At 48.7% G+C, this 14,653-nt stretch overlaps 1 long non-coding RNA gene across 1 annotated transcript in view; it reads right to left on the reverse strand.

The window, feature by feature from the left end:
• The window catches only part of LOC113195937 (uncharacterized), a 176,290-nt gene that overhangs the window by 28,382 nt on the left and 133,255 nt on the right, over positions 1-14,653 (reverse strand). The gene's annotated exons all lie outside the window — the stretch shown is intronic.

Consider the following 14,653-nt stretch of genomic DNA (forward strand, 5'->3'; position numbering starts at 1 on the left):
GTCTACAGCAGAAAAACAAACCCAGGGCCCCGGCGAGTGCATCTTTTCTGATACCTCTGCTAATACCAGGTGCAGGCAGTGGGGTAGAGAAACAGAAACTCCTAAGCACGACTGGTGGAAGTGTACATTGGTACAGTCATTCTGGAAAACAATCTGGTAGCACTCGTGAAATTAAATATGCACATGCACTATGACTCATCCGTCAGTGCTGGGTCCAGGCCAGAGAAACTCTCTCACAGTCCATGCAGGTACAGGTGTGAGGTGCTCATCACAAAACCAGCTGAGATCACCTGGAGTCCATGGCGGGGTACAGAGATGTAAACAGGGCAGGTCCTGTGTCAAGGGAACCAGCTGTACTGAGGGCACCAGGACTGGATTGATCCGGTTTGGATATGGTTTGAGGGTGTTCCCAAAGGTTCCTGTGTCTGAAGCTTGGGGTTCAGTTTCCAGCTCAGTGCAGTGATGCTGAGGGTGGGAGAGACCCTGGAGAGATGGGCCCTAGTGGGAGGTCATTAGGGAGGCTGCCCTCCAGCAGGGATTAACATGGTGCTCACAGCATCCCTGCCCCTCCCTGGCTCTCTCCTTCACCATGGGATCTCCTGCTCTCACTCGCTCTCTCCGTAACACCAAGCCCCACGCCGCCTCTGCCAGAGCCAAGTGATGCTGCCCGGTGCCCCTTGAACCTGCAGCACTGGACTAGGCACCCAGGCAAGGCAAGGAGCAAATGCACTGCACTAGAAGCCCATGGAGGAGTGAAGAGGAGGGAAAACGAAGAAAGAAAAACAAAAGGAAGCAAGAGCGGGGCCCCATGGGAACCAATGATGACATGCCTGGAGAGGAAGCTGTCACGAAATTCAGCGGAAAAAAAATGCAACCAAATTAAGTGTCAGAAAAGCCAGGTGTGATGGCTTCCATGATTCTCACTGGCTGTGGCCCTCTGGCAGGTCCCCACGGTGAAGAGCAGACATGAAGAGCTGTCGTGACACACGCTGCGTGCCTCTGAGGGGATCCCCTGTGGGAGACTGGAGCCCCTAGTGCTCAGAGGCTGTCTCTAGAATAAGGTCCAGCGTTACCCATGGGGCAAGCGCAGTGGGACAAGGGCAAAGAGGGGATGGGGAGGACCAGAGCCCCATAACGAGGGTGCTGACACCTGTGGGGGACGGAGAGTGCCTTCGCTAAGTTGCACTTGGACCCAGTCCTGGCTGGGGGCTCCCCAGCTCACGGGCCGAGTGAAGCTCCTGGGGTCCCAACCCCGGCACCACCGCCCGCCCCTCACTGCAGAGCGGATGCTGTGCGTGTGCCAGGTGAGCAGTGGGGATCGCGCTGCCCCTTCTGATGCCATCCGAGGGGGCACATGGGACCCTGCACATTCACGTATCGAGTACTTCTTTCCTTCTGTGGCAACAAATAATACCTACTGACGGAAGCAGCTTCCGGGAAAGAGAAGAGACGAGACAGAGAAGAGCAAAAGAGGAAACCGTCAGCCCTCCTGTCACCCCCATGGGGGTAAGCACTGCATTTTCCGAAGAGCTGGCATCTCTCTGTACGAAAGGTTTCCATGATCTCAGGAAGGACACGTGCCTTTGGGGACTGTCACATCACAACTTGTCACCACTCTCCTCAAGGTGCTCCCTCCTCCCCATCATGGTCCTTTAGGAGTTGGGAGAGACGGAGGAGCAGGAACGGCATGAGTTCCTGGGGTCCCTTTTACCCCAAAAGGCGTCTAGCTGCCCACTCTCCGAATGAATCCTCAACAGGGAGACAAGGTCAAAGTGAGGCTTTGCTGCTCCTGACAAATTGTTCCCAAAGACCTATTTATGCTGCCACTAGCCAAGCAGGCCCCTGCCAGGCTCCCTACAGATTCTCACAGAACAGGGCAAAACCTTTTATTCTAAGGGAGACGCTGCCATTGCCCTGCTTTGACGAGCACTGCTGTGACCCCCAGGGACCCCAACTCACCGCGGAGCCGTGACCCCCAGGGACCCCAGCTCGCCGCAGTGCTCTTTTCCTCTCCAGACCTGTCCGAATGCGCACATCTTCCCAAAGAAGTGTCTCTGTATATAAAGAGACGCTTTTCAAGGCAGCCTAGGGGTGGAGTAGGGGGCAGGACTGTGAGAATTGGGGAGGGCAGTCTTAAGCCTCCTGAGAAAGAGGGAAAAATAGAGGAGTAACAAGCGGAATATCCTCCCGAGAAACCGCAACTGAAACTCCCCCGCGGCCATCCTCCCTGAGAACACGTGTGTACAACAGTGGCCACACCACGAGGAAGAGCCGAGCCCCGGGCAGCAGGACCCCAGGCATAAGTGGGTGGCCTCCGAGTTCTGGGACTTGGGCTCTCCAAGGCCATTTTTTAAGTTAATTAATCAACTTATTTATTGATTCACTTATTACAGGAGTAGTTACACTGGTTTTCACATAAGATAAGCAAACACAAAGAATGTGAATAAACACACAGAAAAAATAAGGGGTGTCAGGAGAGGAAAGGAAGCGAATGCAGAAGGAGAGGCACGTGGCCTGGAGAACAAGGTCAGGCTCTGTCCTGCGCCATGGGGTGACCACAGATAACAACTGCTTATCACATGCATCATAAAGAACCAGAAGGGGGGAGTTTGAAGGTTCCAAGGACAAACAAAGGATACATGATTAAGGAGAAGGAAATGCTGATATCCTGACTTGATCACTCTACAGTATATACAGATACCAAATTATCACACTACACCTCTTAGATGTGCAATTATTCCATGTCACACTACCCCATAAATGTGCAATTATTACATGTCAATTTAGTAAAAAGCACTCTGGAGCATCCCTTAGGGCTAAGGATGAGGTTAAATTCCTGTCTCCCAGTGGGAGGCCCATGTCACTTCTCAGACCTGTTGCTGGCCACTAGTGGTTCTTGCTCAGACCCAGCTTCAGTGCTGGATCCCCCAGAGCCCCCACACTTCATGTGGGCTGAGACCTCCACTGGGCACTCCTCTGGCTCCTGTTGGGCTAATTCTCACACTTACCCTCGTCTTATCCTAAATCAGCTCCCTGGGAAGTCCATCAGTGCAGAGTCCATGTTGGGTCTCATGTTGCCTTGACACGCTCCTTCTCCCAGGGCTTAGCCCAGCCACGCACTGCACTGGCTGCTGTAGCAGTCACCCGCAGAGCACAAGAGTCACTGTCCAGGGGGCAGATCTCCACGCTGAAATGGGCCAGCAGTTCAGAGAAGGACTGGCCTGAGAGTGGGGGGCATAATGGGTTGGGCAAGGGCAGAGATGGAGAGGGGGGTCCTTAGATGACCGCACTGTTTCCTCTCTCCTCCCTAGCCTCACTCCATCAATCCAGCCAATTCTTTGGAACAGATTTCTCAAGTGCCTGCTATCACCAAGACACTGCTGTGAAGAATTGCAAAACTAAGGCCACTCCCTGAGTGTGCATGCTAGTTAGGGAGTCAAGACTTCAACCCAAGGAATGTTAGATAACCATGGAGGAATGAAGTGTGAGAAAACAAAGCAAGACTGTCAAAGATTAATGGAGTGTAGGCACTGCGTGGTCTGGGCTCAGGACAGCAGGGTCACTGTGGGCTGCAAAGGAAAATCCTCTGAGAGCCCCTGTGAAGGATGACCATGGCATGTGGGTGGGTGGATGGTGGTGGCATCAGTGATGAAGCACTGGAGTGAAGAAGGGTACTGCGTGCTCGGGACAAGACCTTCTTAGGGCCAGAACAGAAAGAAAATAACCAAGACCCCTGGGAGGGTGTGTTAGGTCCTGAATTTTGAGGACCCTGAAAACCAGGCAGGGGATTTGCCACCTCCCACCTGTGGGCATTGCAGTTGTCACCAATCCATTCTACAGAGCCCAGATGGGACCTCAGATTTTTCTCCCATTCAGGGCTCCAGGCAGCCCCTACCAGTCAATCCAGGTGACAGTTCCAGGCTATTTGCCTTGCAGATTGTAACAGTCAGGATTGGCAATGTTATGATGCATTAACATGTATCCCCAAATTGCAGAATTTTAAAGAAATAAAGAGTAATAACCCCTTCAGTCTACATGTCTATCATGGGTTATGCACAATCAGAGGTTGTGCTCTGTGTTAGCACCAGCCAGACCAGACTGTTGGAGCATTCTCTACTTCAAGCACTGAAAGGTGGCAGGTCTGAAAAGAGAGAGACCTCTGAAGGGTCTCTCACTAGTATTCTGAAATGACACATCACTTCTGCTCATGACTCATTGGCTACGATTGGTCAGAGTAAACAAGGAAGTAGGAGAATGAATGGCCTGTGTACATCACCATCCAGAGAATGTGGAATTTACTATCCATTCATTCCACTAGCAAGACTTCAAATGCCTGCCTTACTCCTGCAGACTCCCCTTCTCATTATCTCAAATTTTCATCACATGACTCGGTACCATCTGAAATGCTTCATAGCTATGGATCTGACATCTGTCATTGCCTGTCTTGCAAACAAGTCTCTAAGCACCACACTGGCCTTGTTCAAGGTGCTGGGCACATGGTAGGGTGCTCAGCAAATACACATTGAATAAATTCTTGTGGGCAGGGGCTTTGTCAGCTTTGTCAGCTGCATCCCAGCGCACCCAATGCCCAGCACTAGTTGGAACTCAATGGGCTGCTGAGACACCAACCAGCTTTTCATGCCTCCGCTCGAAGGGTCTCGGCACCTCCTCCTCCACAGCCACGGGAGCTATAGCCTGCTCTGTCATCTGCAACTGCTGTGGGCTAGCAGTTTCCACCCTGAGACCCCTGCCATCTTTCTCCCCCACTTCCAGGTATCCCAGACTGGTGTCAGACTGGCCTAAGGACACAGGGAATACAGGGAAGAGAAATCAAAGTAAAAGAAATGAAGAGACTTGGGGAGGATGGAACCAGCCCTTGCACACACAGGCACGTGGACACGGGTTGTAAGTGCTGGCTCTGGTCAGGCCTCCTCAAGAACTCGCTGTGTAACCTTGGATGAGTCACTTCCTTCTCGGTTTTGGTTTGCCTGATAGTAACATCTGGGCATTGAAGAAGGACACCTCTAAGTGTCCTTCCAAATGCAGGAACAAGATGTCACCAGGGCCATATTTCTCAGAGCAGCATTTCTGGGGCTTGGGATTGGCAGCTTTCCTGGACCTCCAAACAGCACATGAAATGTAGGCCCCTAACCTACATCAAAATAACCCCCATGTGGGCTGGGGATGTGGCTCAAGCGGTAGCGCACTCGCCTGGCATGCGTGTAGCCCGGGTTCGATCCTCAGCACCACATATAAACAAAGATGTTGTGTCCGCCAATTTCGTGTTTATTTTAAACTAATAATTTTGTTGGTCTTTTTTATGTTTGTGGGTCTTTGAAATACAGACACTATTGATAGCACCTCATTAGCTGAATGGACCTTTCTAAGAAGTTTGGTAAAAATGCTGATTGCCAGGTGCTAACCCAGAACCACTGAGTTAGAAGACCTGGTGGGGCTGGGTGCAGTGGTACAGGCCTGTATCCTAGCGGCTCTGGAGGCTGAGGTAGGAGGATCACAAGTTCAAAGCTAGTCAGAGCGACTTAGTGAGACCATGTCTCTAAATAAAAAATAAAAGGGGACTGGGGATGTGGCTCAGTGTTTAAGCACTCTGCCCACATGAGTTCGTGTCCTACCAGGGCAAACACATTTGCAAAACCATGGCTCAAGCTCCATTGAGTCCCTTCTCCAGCCCTGGAACACACCGCTCACGGTCATCTGGGACCTCACTTACATAGTGATATGCAAAAACAGTTAAAGTTTCCAACACTCTATTGGGCAACTGCTGGAAGGCTGAGCCACAGCTGCCAGGGACGAGTACAGAAGGATGGAATATAAATAGTGACACACCCAGATGTTTGCTGGAACAAGCTCCACCTTGGGTTAGTGATAGACACAAGCTCTATCAGTGAGCTGTCAGCCTAAATTCACCCATGGGAGGGAGGTATTGTGCAATATTTATTTGTTTGTTTGTCTGTTTGTTTAATGTGGGGTACTGTGGATTGAACCCAAAGGTACTTTACCATTGAGCTACATCCACAGTCCTTTTTTATTTTTATTTTTTATTTTATTTCTATTTTAGTAACAGGGTCTTGCTAAGTTACTGAGGCTAGCCTTGAACTTGAGATCCTCCTCCTCCAGCCTCCCAAGTTGCTGAGATTATAGGCGTGCTTCATCCCCCGACTGTAACAGAGAAACTTGTACTTCTTCATTGTGTACAAAAGGATGTTTTGAAGTAGATATACATGGTGAGTCACTAAAGCTAGTTAATTAACATGCGTTTCCTCACATGGTTATCATGTTTGTGGTACAAACATTTTATATCCACTCTCAGCATTTTTCAAGAATGCAATCCATTATTAACCATAGTTACTATGCTTTACAATAGGCCTCTTGAACTTATTCTCCTGCCTACCTGAAATTGTGTACTCTCCTACCAATATCTATCTCCTCAAAGCCCCTCCCACTCTAAATTCCCCAGTGCCTGGTAACTTCTTTCTCCTCCTATCGGATCAGCTTTGTTAGATTCCAGGTGTGAGCCGGATCGTGCCATATTTGTCTTTCTGTGCTTTGCATGGGCTACGCATGTACATACATGCACGCATACAGTGCCTACACATGCACACACCCCAAGCGTCACGTGCATCTGTGTAAGTTTCTGCAATGATCAGAGTTGCATCCCAGTAAGCAGAAGCCTGAGAGCTGGTTTCCAAGGCACCAGGAAGGCAGCAGGCTAAAGGGAGGGAGTGGTTGAAAAGGAAGGAGAGAGCTACTCTACAGGGCCAAGCTTTGCGCTGCGCTGCGCCAGGAGTTTTCCCATTTATGTCTCTACATCGATTCCCTAGGGACAGTGTTTTGTTTCCTATTCTTCTGACGAGGAAACTGAGACAAAGACGAGAAATGTGACTTGCCCCAGATTCTATAAGACCAAACCCTTGCCTGGTTCACCGCAAGGTTCATGGTCAGGGTCTCATGTGGGGCTGCCTTGAAGTTTCTAAGCTCTAGGTATGGGGTTGGGGAGTGTGAGGCAGGCGTCTGTCCTAACAGAACAAATTGATCTCTCCAGTCAGAGAACAACCCAGATCCTTAACAATTGAATTCACGAGGGGCTAGGGGTATAGTTCAGTGACATAATAAACTTTTCTAGCACTCCTGAGGCCCTGAGTTCAGTCCCAGTGCCACCACGATATATAAAAAATAAATAAATAAAATAAAATAAAAAACAATTTAATTCACAAGCAATAAATCATCTTTGGAAAAAATCAATCACACGTGAGGAATAAGTAAGAAAATAAATATACAATGGCATCTTCCCCCTAAATATGATATTTTATGCTTCTATAACTTTGGCTAGCCAAAGACATTTTTAAGTCTAAAAATAAGGGGATGCATTTTGCAATTTTATGAAAAATTAGGTAAGACTGATTTTTTTTTTGTTTGTTTTCAACTTGAATAATTAGTGGTGCTTGCCCAGTCAAAAAATTCTGGGAATTTATGTTCATTCATACATTTTTTTTCCCCCAGATTCTAAGGGAGGAGAGGGAATCTTTGACTTCTTTTCTATTTGCAGTTGTCTGCTTCTTGGCCGTAACAAAAGTGCTCCATCTAAATGCCGTGTTTTGGTGCGTGATGTGGCCTTGGAAAACACTAGGAAAATGAATTGGTTTCCTCCTCCTCATAGGTGAAAACGGAGACTAGACTTTGTAGCAATTGATAGAAAATAATCCTTTTTTTTTTCTTTTACCTTGAAACCAAAGGGAAATACAATTTGACCTGGAGTCCTCAACAGGACCACCCAAGGGCCCCTCCCCACATCAGGGGGCAGCTGTCCAAGGGACCCCACTAGCTGGGAAAGTGGGAAAGAGCCTCCTCCAGTGTGAATGACACTCCCCGTCCAGACAGAGTTAACCACATCAACAAAAAGCGTCCATACTTGGTCTTGGCTGCCAAGCCAGGCCCCATGTCCATGGAAGGTGGTAAGATAAGCAGCCAGTCACGTTATGAGACCATTTAGATACATGTGTTTTTCTTCTTCTCCCTAATTGTTTTTTTCATTTTTTATCCTTAAAAAAAAGTTTAGACATAATTTATACACAGGAAAATGCCCAATTCATTTGACAAATTTATCTACCCAAATGCACCAAACCACTAAGACGAAACATTTCCCTCACTCTGCAGGGCCTGGGCCTGTCCCAGTTGTCTCTCCCTGTTCCTATAGGAAGCCACTGCACTCATTTCTAGCATCCTCAATTAATTCACATGTTCTAAAGATTCATACAAATGGAATCATGTAATATGTTTAAAGATGAGCCTTGACAACAAGCAGGAACAGGCAGCTTCTAGTGGGAAGGGGAAATCGTGCAGCACTTTGGAGAGGTCTGGCACCTTCTGGAAAGGTCTATGCAGTTACCATAAGACCCAGCAACTGCACTCCTAGGGGTATGCATTCCCAGGACAAACGAACACACACTTCCAGACATCACCTGCACAGGAACGTTCAGAGCAGCATGCTCCATAAAATGCAAACAACCACTGTCCGTGGACTGCTGAATGGACACACAGAATGGCAGGTATGCACACAATGGAATACATTCCCAGCATAAAAAAAGAATGAAGTACTCATACATTTACCACGTGGATGAACCTTGAAAACACTCTGCTACATGAAAGAAGCCAGTCGCAAAAGACCACATACTGTATGGCTCCGTTGATATGAAGGGCCTAGGAGGGCAATTCCATAGCAACAGAAAGCAAATCGATGTTTGCCTTGGAATTGGGGAAGACGGAGACTGGGAGGTGACAACTAAAGGGACAGAATTCCTTTTCAAGGTAATGAAAATGTGTTGAGATTGGTAAATGGTACACAATATGAATTACACCTCAACACAGCAATTTTAGAAGAACATTTAGAATCAACAAAAGCAGGGAGAGTTGTGTTGGGCGGGGTGGGGGGGAGCAGCATTCCTGCAGTAGATTTTTAATGGAAGAAGTGTTTGGAACTGTGGCCCAAGAACCCTGTGTCGCACCGCAGGAAGGTCTCTCCCGTGGCAAGGCTCTGGGATTTGCTGCTTTTCACAGAGGTCCCTGCCCTATCCCTGCAGTGAGAATCCTTAGAGTCCAGGAGCTATCCATCAGATTCCTCCATTCACTCTACACACATCTTTAAGTTGGCATTCAGTAGAAAGAACATGACCTCACCAGCTCGGTCCTGCCATCTCCTGCTCTTGGCAGTGTTTGTAAGGAGATGCCAACGCCCTGGTGGATTTGCCCCTGTGTTGACCAGGCTATCCCAGGAGCTAGGGGAAGTGGAAGCCCACTAACAAAGAAAGGCCAAGGTTGTCCAGGGCCAACTGACCCAGTCCTGATTCCACTGCTCATTGACAGAGGACCTCACCTGTGCCTGCCTCACCTTCCTCACCTGTGCCTGCCTCACCTTCCTCACCTGCGCCCAACTCCCCTTCCTCACCTGCAAAGGCCAAAGATGGAGAGCACCCCACTTTGAAAACCAAGCCCCAGTTCCACCACTTCCATTCTGTGTGTGACTTCAGGTAACTTCCTATCTTCTGTGTCTCACCCTTTTCCATGTATAAATGGAGACGGCGACAATAACATCCTGCACTAGACAGGATTAGAGGCAAACTATTTTGGTAAAGGCCAAATAGTAAACATCTTGGACACCATGGACCATATGGCCTGTGCCATGGCCAATCATCTCTGCCATTGTAGTGTAAAAGCCACCACAGACAACGATTCAAAAGGGCCTGCTGTGTCCTAAGAACACAGCAGGACACTGAAATTCCCATTTCTATTCTGTATAACTTTAATGTGTCACAAAATCTTATCTGTCTTTTTATTTTCCCCCCTCACTAGTTAGAAAGGTAAAATCCATTCTAGCACAAGGCGGGGAGTGGGCAAGAGCTAGAGGGAGGAACAAGGCTGCTACAGGGAGCAGGGAGAGGTGTCCTCTCAAGAAGGGACACGTGGGCTGGAACAGTGTGTGCCTGGTGCCATCCAAGTGCCAAAGAAACGAGGCTAAACGAAGCTAGAACCTGCTGCAGAGAGCTCAAGGGCACAGCCACCTCTGTCCTGGTGACAGAAGTTCTGAGACACTGGTCCAACCTTCCTGAAGGGGAAATTGACAACCTCAAAGGCCAAAATAGCCCATGATTCAGCCACTTTGATGTATGGGAATAGAGTCCAGGAAATAGAAAAATATATCCACAAAGATTTGGCTGTAAGAACATTCACTGAAGCACTGCGTTCAATAGTGCCAACGCTGAATTCATCCTCAGACACTGCGAAACTAAAGGGATTTTGCGACTTACACCTGAAAAGTGGTGAAGATGGAGGCCCAAGTCATCACCTGGTGGTGCAGCAGAAACATAGATGCTGGTGGGGAAATGTCCTTGTCCTGTATTCAGCAAAAAAAACATTTACACACTAATGTGTGTACTACCATACTCTTATGAAGATAAATCGGTAGATAAATGCACCCACATACGCATCTGCTCGTTCCATGAGTTTGTGCTCAGTGATAACAAGCATTTTTAGCTTTTTCTGGGAGATACCTACTGCTTTTTAATAAGTAAAGAAGTAAAACTGGTTCCCAGACAGGAGGTCAATACTCCCAATGTGATCTGACTGGTAAATCAGGATTACTCCTTATAAATAGTAAATAAATTATTACATATAAATAGTATTACTACTTATAAATAGTAAATTATTTATCCTTTGGAAAGAACCATCACAAGGTAGGGACAAGTTCTGAACTGGAGAATCAGGGCAGATGAGTCTCTATCAGTTCACTCATGGTACAGACGTCCTAGGATGTTTGCGGAGGGGAAATTCAGCTTACAAGAAAGGGCACAGTCTCTTCCCTTAGTCTGAATACAGCCTTGGATTACAGGTGTGTGTGCACGTACACACACACACACACACACACACACACACACACACACACTGAGCTAATGAGCAATTGAACAGAAGGCTTCCTGGTATCCACGAGATGTTTGCACTTAAAGCCAGGCCAGTGATTTTCCTCATCTGCAATGCAGGTAACCTCTCAAGGTAGCTGTGAGGATAAACTGATCATTCTGCAAATGACAAGGCCCTGCACACCCAATAGGGGGGATTTAATGCCGAGATCTGAACCCCTTTCTACAAGGGCTGACAACCTGGAATTTAAATCCTGATGAATGCCAAAGTACAGGGAAGAAAACATGTTTATGAGCTAAAAGATGGAACAGAGGAAGGCAGTGAGCAGTGGGATTCCAGGTCACCGTGCCTTGGGAGGGGGCGGGTGACTTTCCATGTACCTCCCAACACAGCCAGCGCCAGGACAACTCTTGACTTCCTGGTACTTGTTTGTAACCCCAATGACAAGCTGCATTTTTTTTCCAGTTCTAGGGATTGAACCAGAGTGCTCCACCACTGAGCGACATCCCCAGTCCTTTTTATATTTATTTTATTTTATTTTGAGACAGCTTCTGGCTGAGTTGCCCAGGCTGACCTTCAATTTGCAATCTTCTTGAGTAAACCTCCCAAGTTGCTGGGATTACAGGCCTGGACCACCATGCCCAATCAAGCTGTTCATTTTAAATTGTATAAAATTTGTCTGCAAAATTTTGTTCAGAATCCTTAAAGAGAAGTTTTTAGGACCTCAAGCTTTGGAAACAACCCTGATGTGTCTGGCCTCTGGTGCAATAGAAAGAAACATGTTCCGGCTGAGCTTGAACCCAGCTCGTGTGCTCTTCTGTGAGCAAATGCAATCTCCTAGTTTGGGGATAACAGTGTCTTCACAGCAGGGTGGTAAGGATGGCACATCACCACACGGCGTAGGTGCTCAATGAGTGGCGGCTGCTCCTGTCCTCGTGGGAGGCCTCAGGGAACTAACAAAGCACCCAGTGCTGTCCCTCGGTGAATCGGCTCCTCATGAAAAGGAAGGGCCATGGGAGGCTGGCCGGACTCAGCTCAGCTTGGGAAAGGTGGGGCGAGGACACCTGGTCTGTCCCAGGGATGTGGGACAACTAAGTGAGACTGAGCATCTGAAAAGGACCCTGGCCCTGAGCTCAGCACTGCTCTGAGAACATGGCTGGGTGGGGACAGAGTGCATTCCAGTTTGATGTTAGGAACAGGAACTAGCCCATGAGTGAAGAGGGCACAGCTGGGGGTCAGACGCTTGGTGCTTTTTGTGACTCCCCCTCCTAGTTCAGCTCCTCCTCTTACAAGCTCTACTCGAGTGCTAATGTAATCCCATTTTCCTGACGAGGAGCCTGAGGCCTGACGGAGATAAGAAACTTGCCTGAGATCACGCTGCTGCTCAGTGGCAGGAGCAGTACATGGCATGGGGCTCCAGAGTCCAGAGGTGCAGCATCTGCTTTCTGGTGGTAACACAGTAGGTCATTGATGGGACCTCAGTCTCCTGAGAACCCAAGCCCCTGGGTCTCCTGTTACGTCTGCCCTGTTCTCATCCAGGAGAAGCTCATCTAGTGCTTCTGGAAAGCACATCCTCCTTCCTGCTCTGAACTACTCCACAGTCACCGGGCAGCTGCTCAAGGCGGAATGCAGACTGACAAGAGGTTATTGCTCTCTCTGGATTTTGTTCTCTTGCCCCCACGAATGCCAGCTGTTTCCTTCCAATTGGGGTCCACCATGCCAGGAAGCTCCTTTTCCCCCTGTGACCCCTTGTATTCAGGGCCCTGCAGGAGTCAAGGATGGGGCTAGCCAGGCACAGGGATACAGGAGCTGGCCATCCTGGCCGATCCTCACCCCAGCCCTCCCCTGGTGGCTCAGCCTGTCTGCTGGGCTGGTGCCACTATATCTGCCAAGGGACAGCGGGAACAACAGGAGACCCTTTATGACAATCAGGAGCTTTATTATCCACCTCAAGACTCTCTGCTCTGCTCCAAATCCACCTAAGAAAACGTACCTGACTCCCTCCCATTTCATAAGCCAACTGCCCACAGTCCATTTAGGGACAAGGGATGGAACCTGTTCCCACCCTTATGTCAAATCACTGACCTAATAAATTTATGTCTTAAGCCACTGTATATGTGATCATTTCTTAGAGCAGCAACAGGAAATTAATACAAAATACAGCCTTTCCGAGGAGCCTGTGTGGGCATCAGGCAGGACACCATCTTATTTTTGTCTCCTGAATAAAAACATGTATAGGAACACCCACAGATATAACATTTTGTGCATGTGAGGAACTGCTCCAAGTGCCTGTCATGCCTACAGTGGGCAAAATAATGGCCACCAGAAGAAGTCCACGTCCCGGTCCCTGAATCCCATGAATACGTTAGGTCCCAAGTCAAAGGGGAACTAAGGTTGCAGATGGATGTAAAGTGATGAATCTTCTGACCTTAAAGTAAGGAGGCTTCTCAGGATTATTTCTGTGGGCACAAATACCATCAGAAGGGCCCTGAAGCAAGGAAAGGGAAAGCAGAAGAACCAGTCAGAGAAGATGTCACTGTGGAGGAAGAGAGAGGTGCTGCACTGCCGACTGTGAGGACAGAGGAGGAAGGGCCGTGCATGAGACAAGGCGTGTGTGCCACCTCCAGAAGCTGAAAATGGCAGGAAAGCAGGTGGGGGCCTGGAGCCTCCAGGAGGAGCACAGCCCACGTCCCCTGGCCTTACCCCCTGAAACCCATGTCCAGCTTCTCACCTATGGATCTGGAAGATTTTACACCAGAAGCTTCCACAGGCATCCCAGTGAAAAATACAGTTAGAGAGCTTCCATGCCTTCCATGATCCACCTGGATCATGAGGCCAGCAACTTCCAAAGTCCAGAGGTAAAAAAGCAGAATCTGCCCACATTGACATCTCAGCAAAGGTCTGAATGTACACTTCTACAACGGAGAAGTGGAGAACTGGAACCCATGGTTTAATCTCCTACAGGTAAGCACTTCTGACACCATGCCACTTTACACATGAGGAAATCAAGAGCGAGTCATTAGAATCTCATCTGCACTCATGCTGTTGGAGGGTTGAAGGTGTTGCTCAGAGGCAGAGCTCTTGCCTAGCATGTGTGAAGCCCTGGGTTCAATTCCCAGGGCTGCAAAATCAAACAGAAACCCACCATCACACTGTTGATAAAGAAAGCAGCCAGGATTGCCAACCCAACAGTCCTACCTTACAATCCTGGTCAAGGACTTACATCAACTAATTAGTGGAGCCAAATTTCCATGACACTGAGCATCATGGTCCCTAGGCAAGGTGCAGCACTTAGGGCTAAAAGCATAGCCACCTGGAGCCGCTCCTCTCATCGGCAAGGCCCCACGTCTTGTCCAGGCCTGGGGCCAAGAAGGACCATGACTCTCCAGGGGTGATGTGCCAGCAAGTCCAGCATCCAGGATGAGTCAGCGGTGCGTGGCTGTCACGAGGCCAAATGTCCTTCTCCCCTGTCTTCAGGGGCTGAATCTGCTGCCAGGGCAGGCCAGTTCCTAAGACACCAGCATTTCTGTTCCTTTGAGAACTAGATGCAGTTTATTAGAGGCCAGGCAAGGTGAAGGCAAAGATGAAGAAAAGTCCAGAAGAAAACTCTATGCACAGACTGTGGGAGAATGGGAGCCAGGGTGAGACGGGACCATTCCTGAGCACCGGAGAGCAGGTGCAAGAAGGAAGGAGGGTCAGAGTGAGCAGGCTCGGCACTGAA

The sequence above is a fragment of the Urocitellus parryii genome, chromosome 7 (assembly GCF_045843805.1).
Source record: "Urocitellus parryii isolate mUroPar1 chromosome 7, mUroPar1.hap1, whole genome shotgun sequence".
NCBI classification, from domain to species: domain Eukaryota; kingdom Metazoa; phylum Chordata; class Mammalia; order Rodentia; family Sciuridae; genus Urocitellus; species Urocitellus parryii.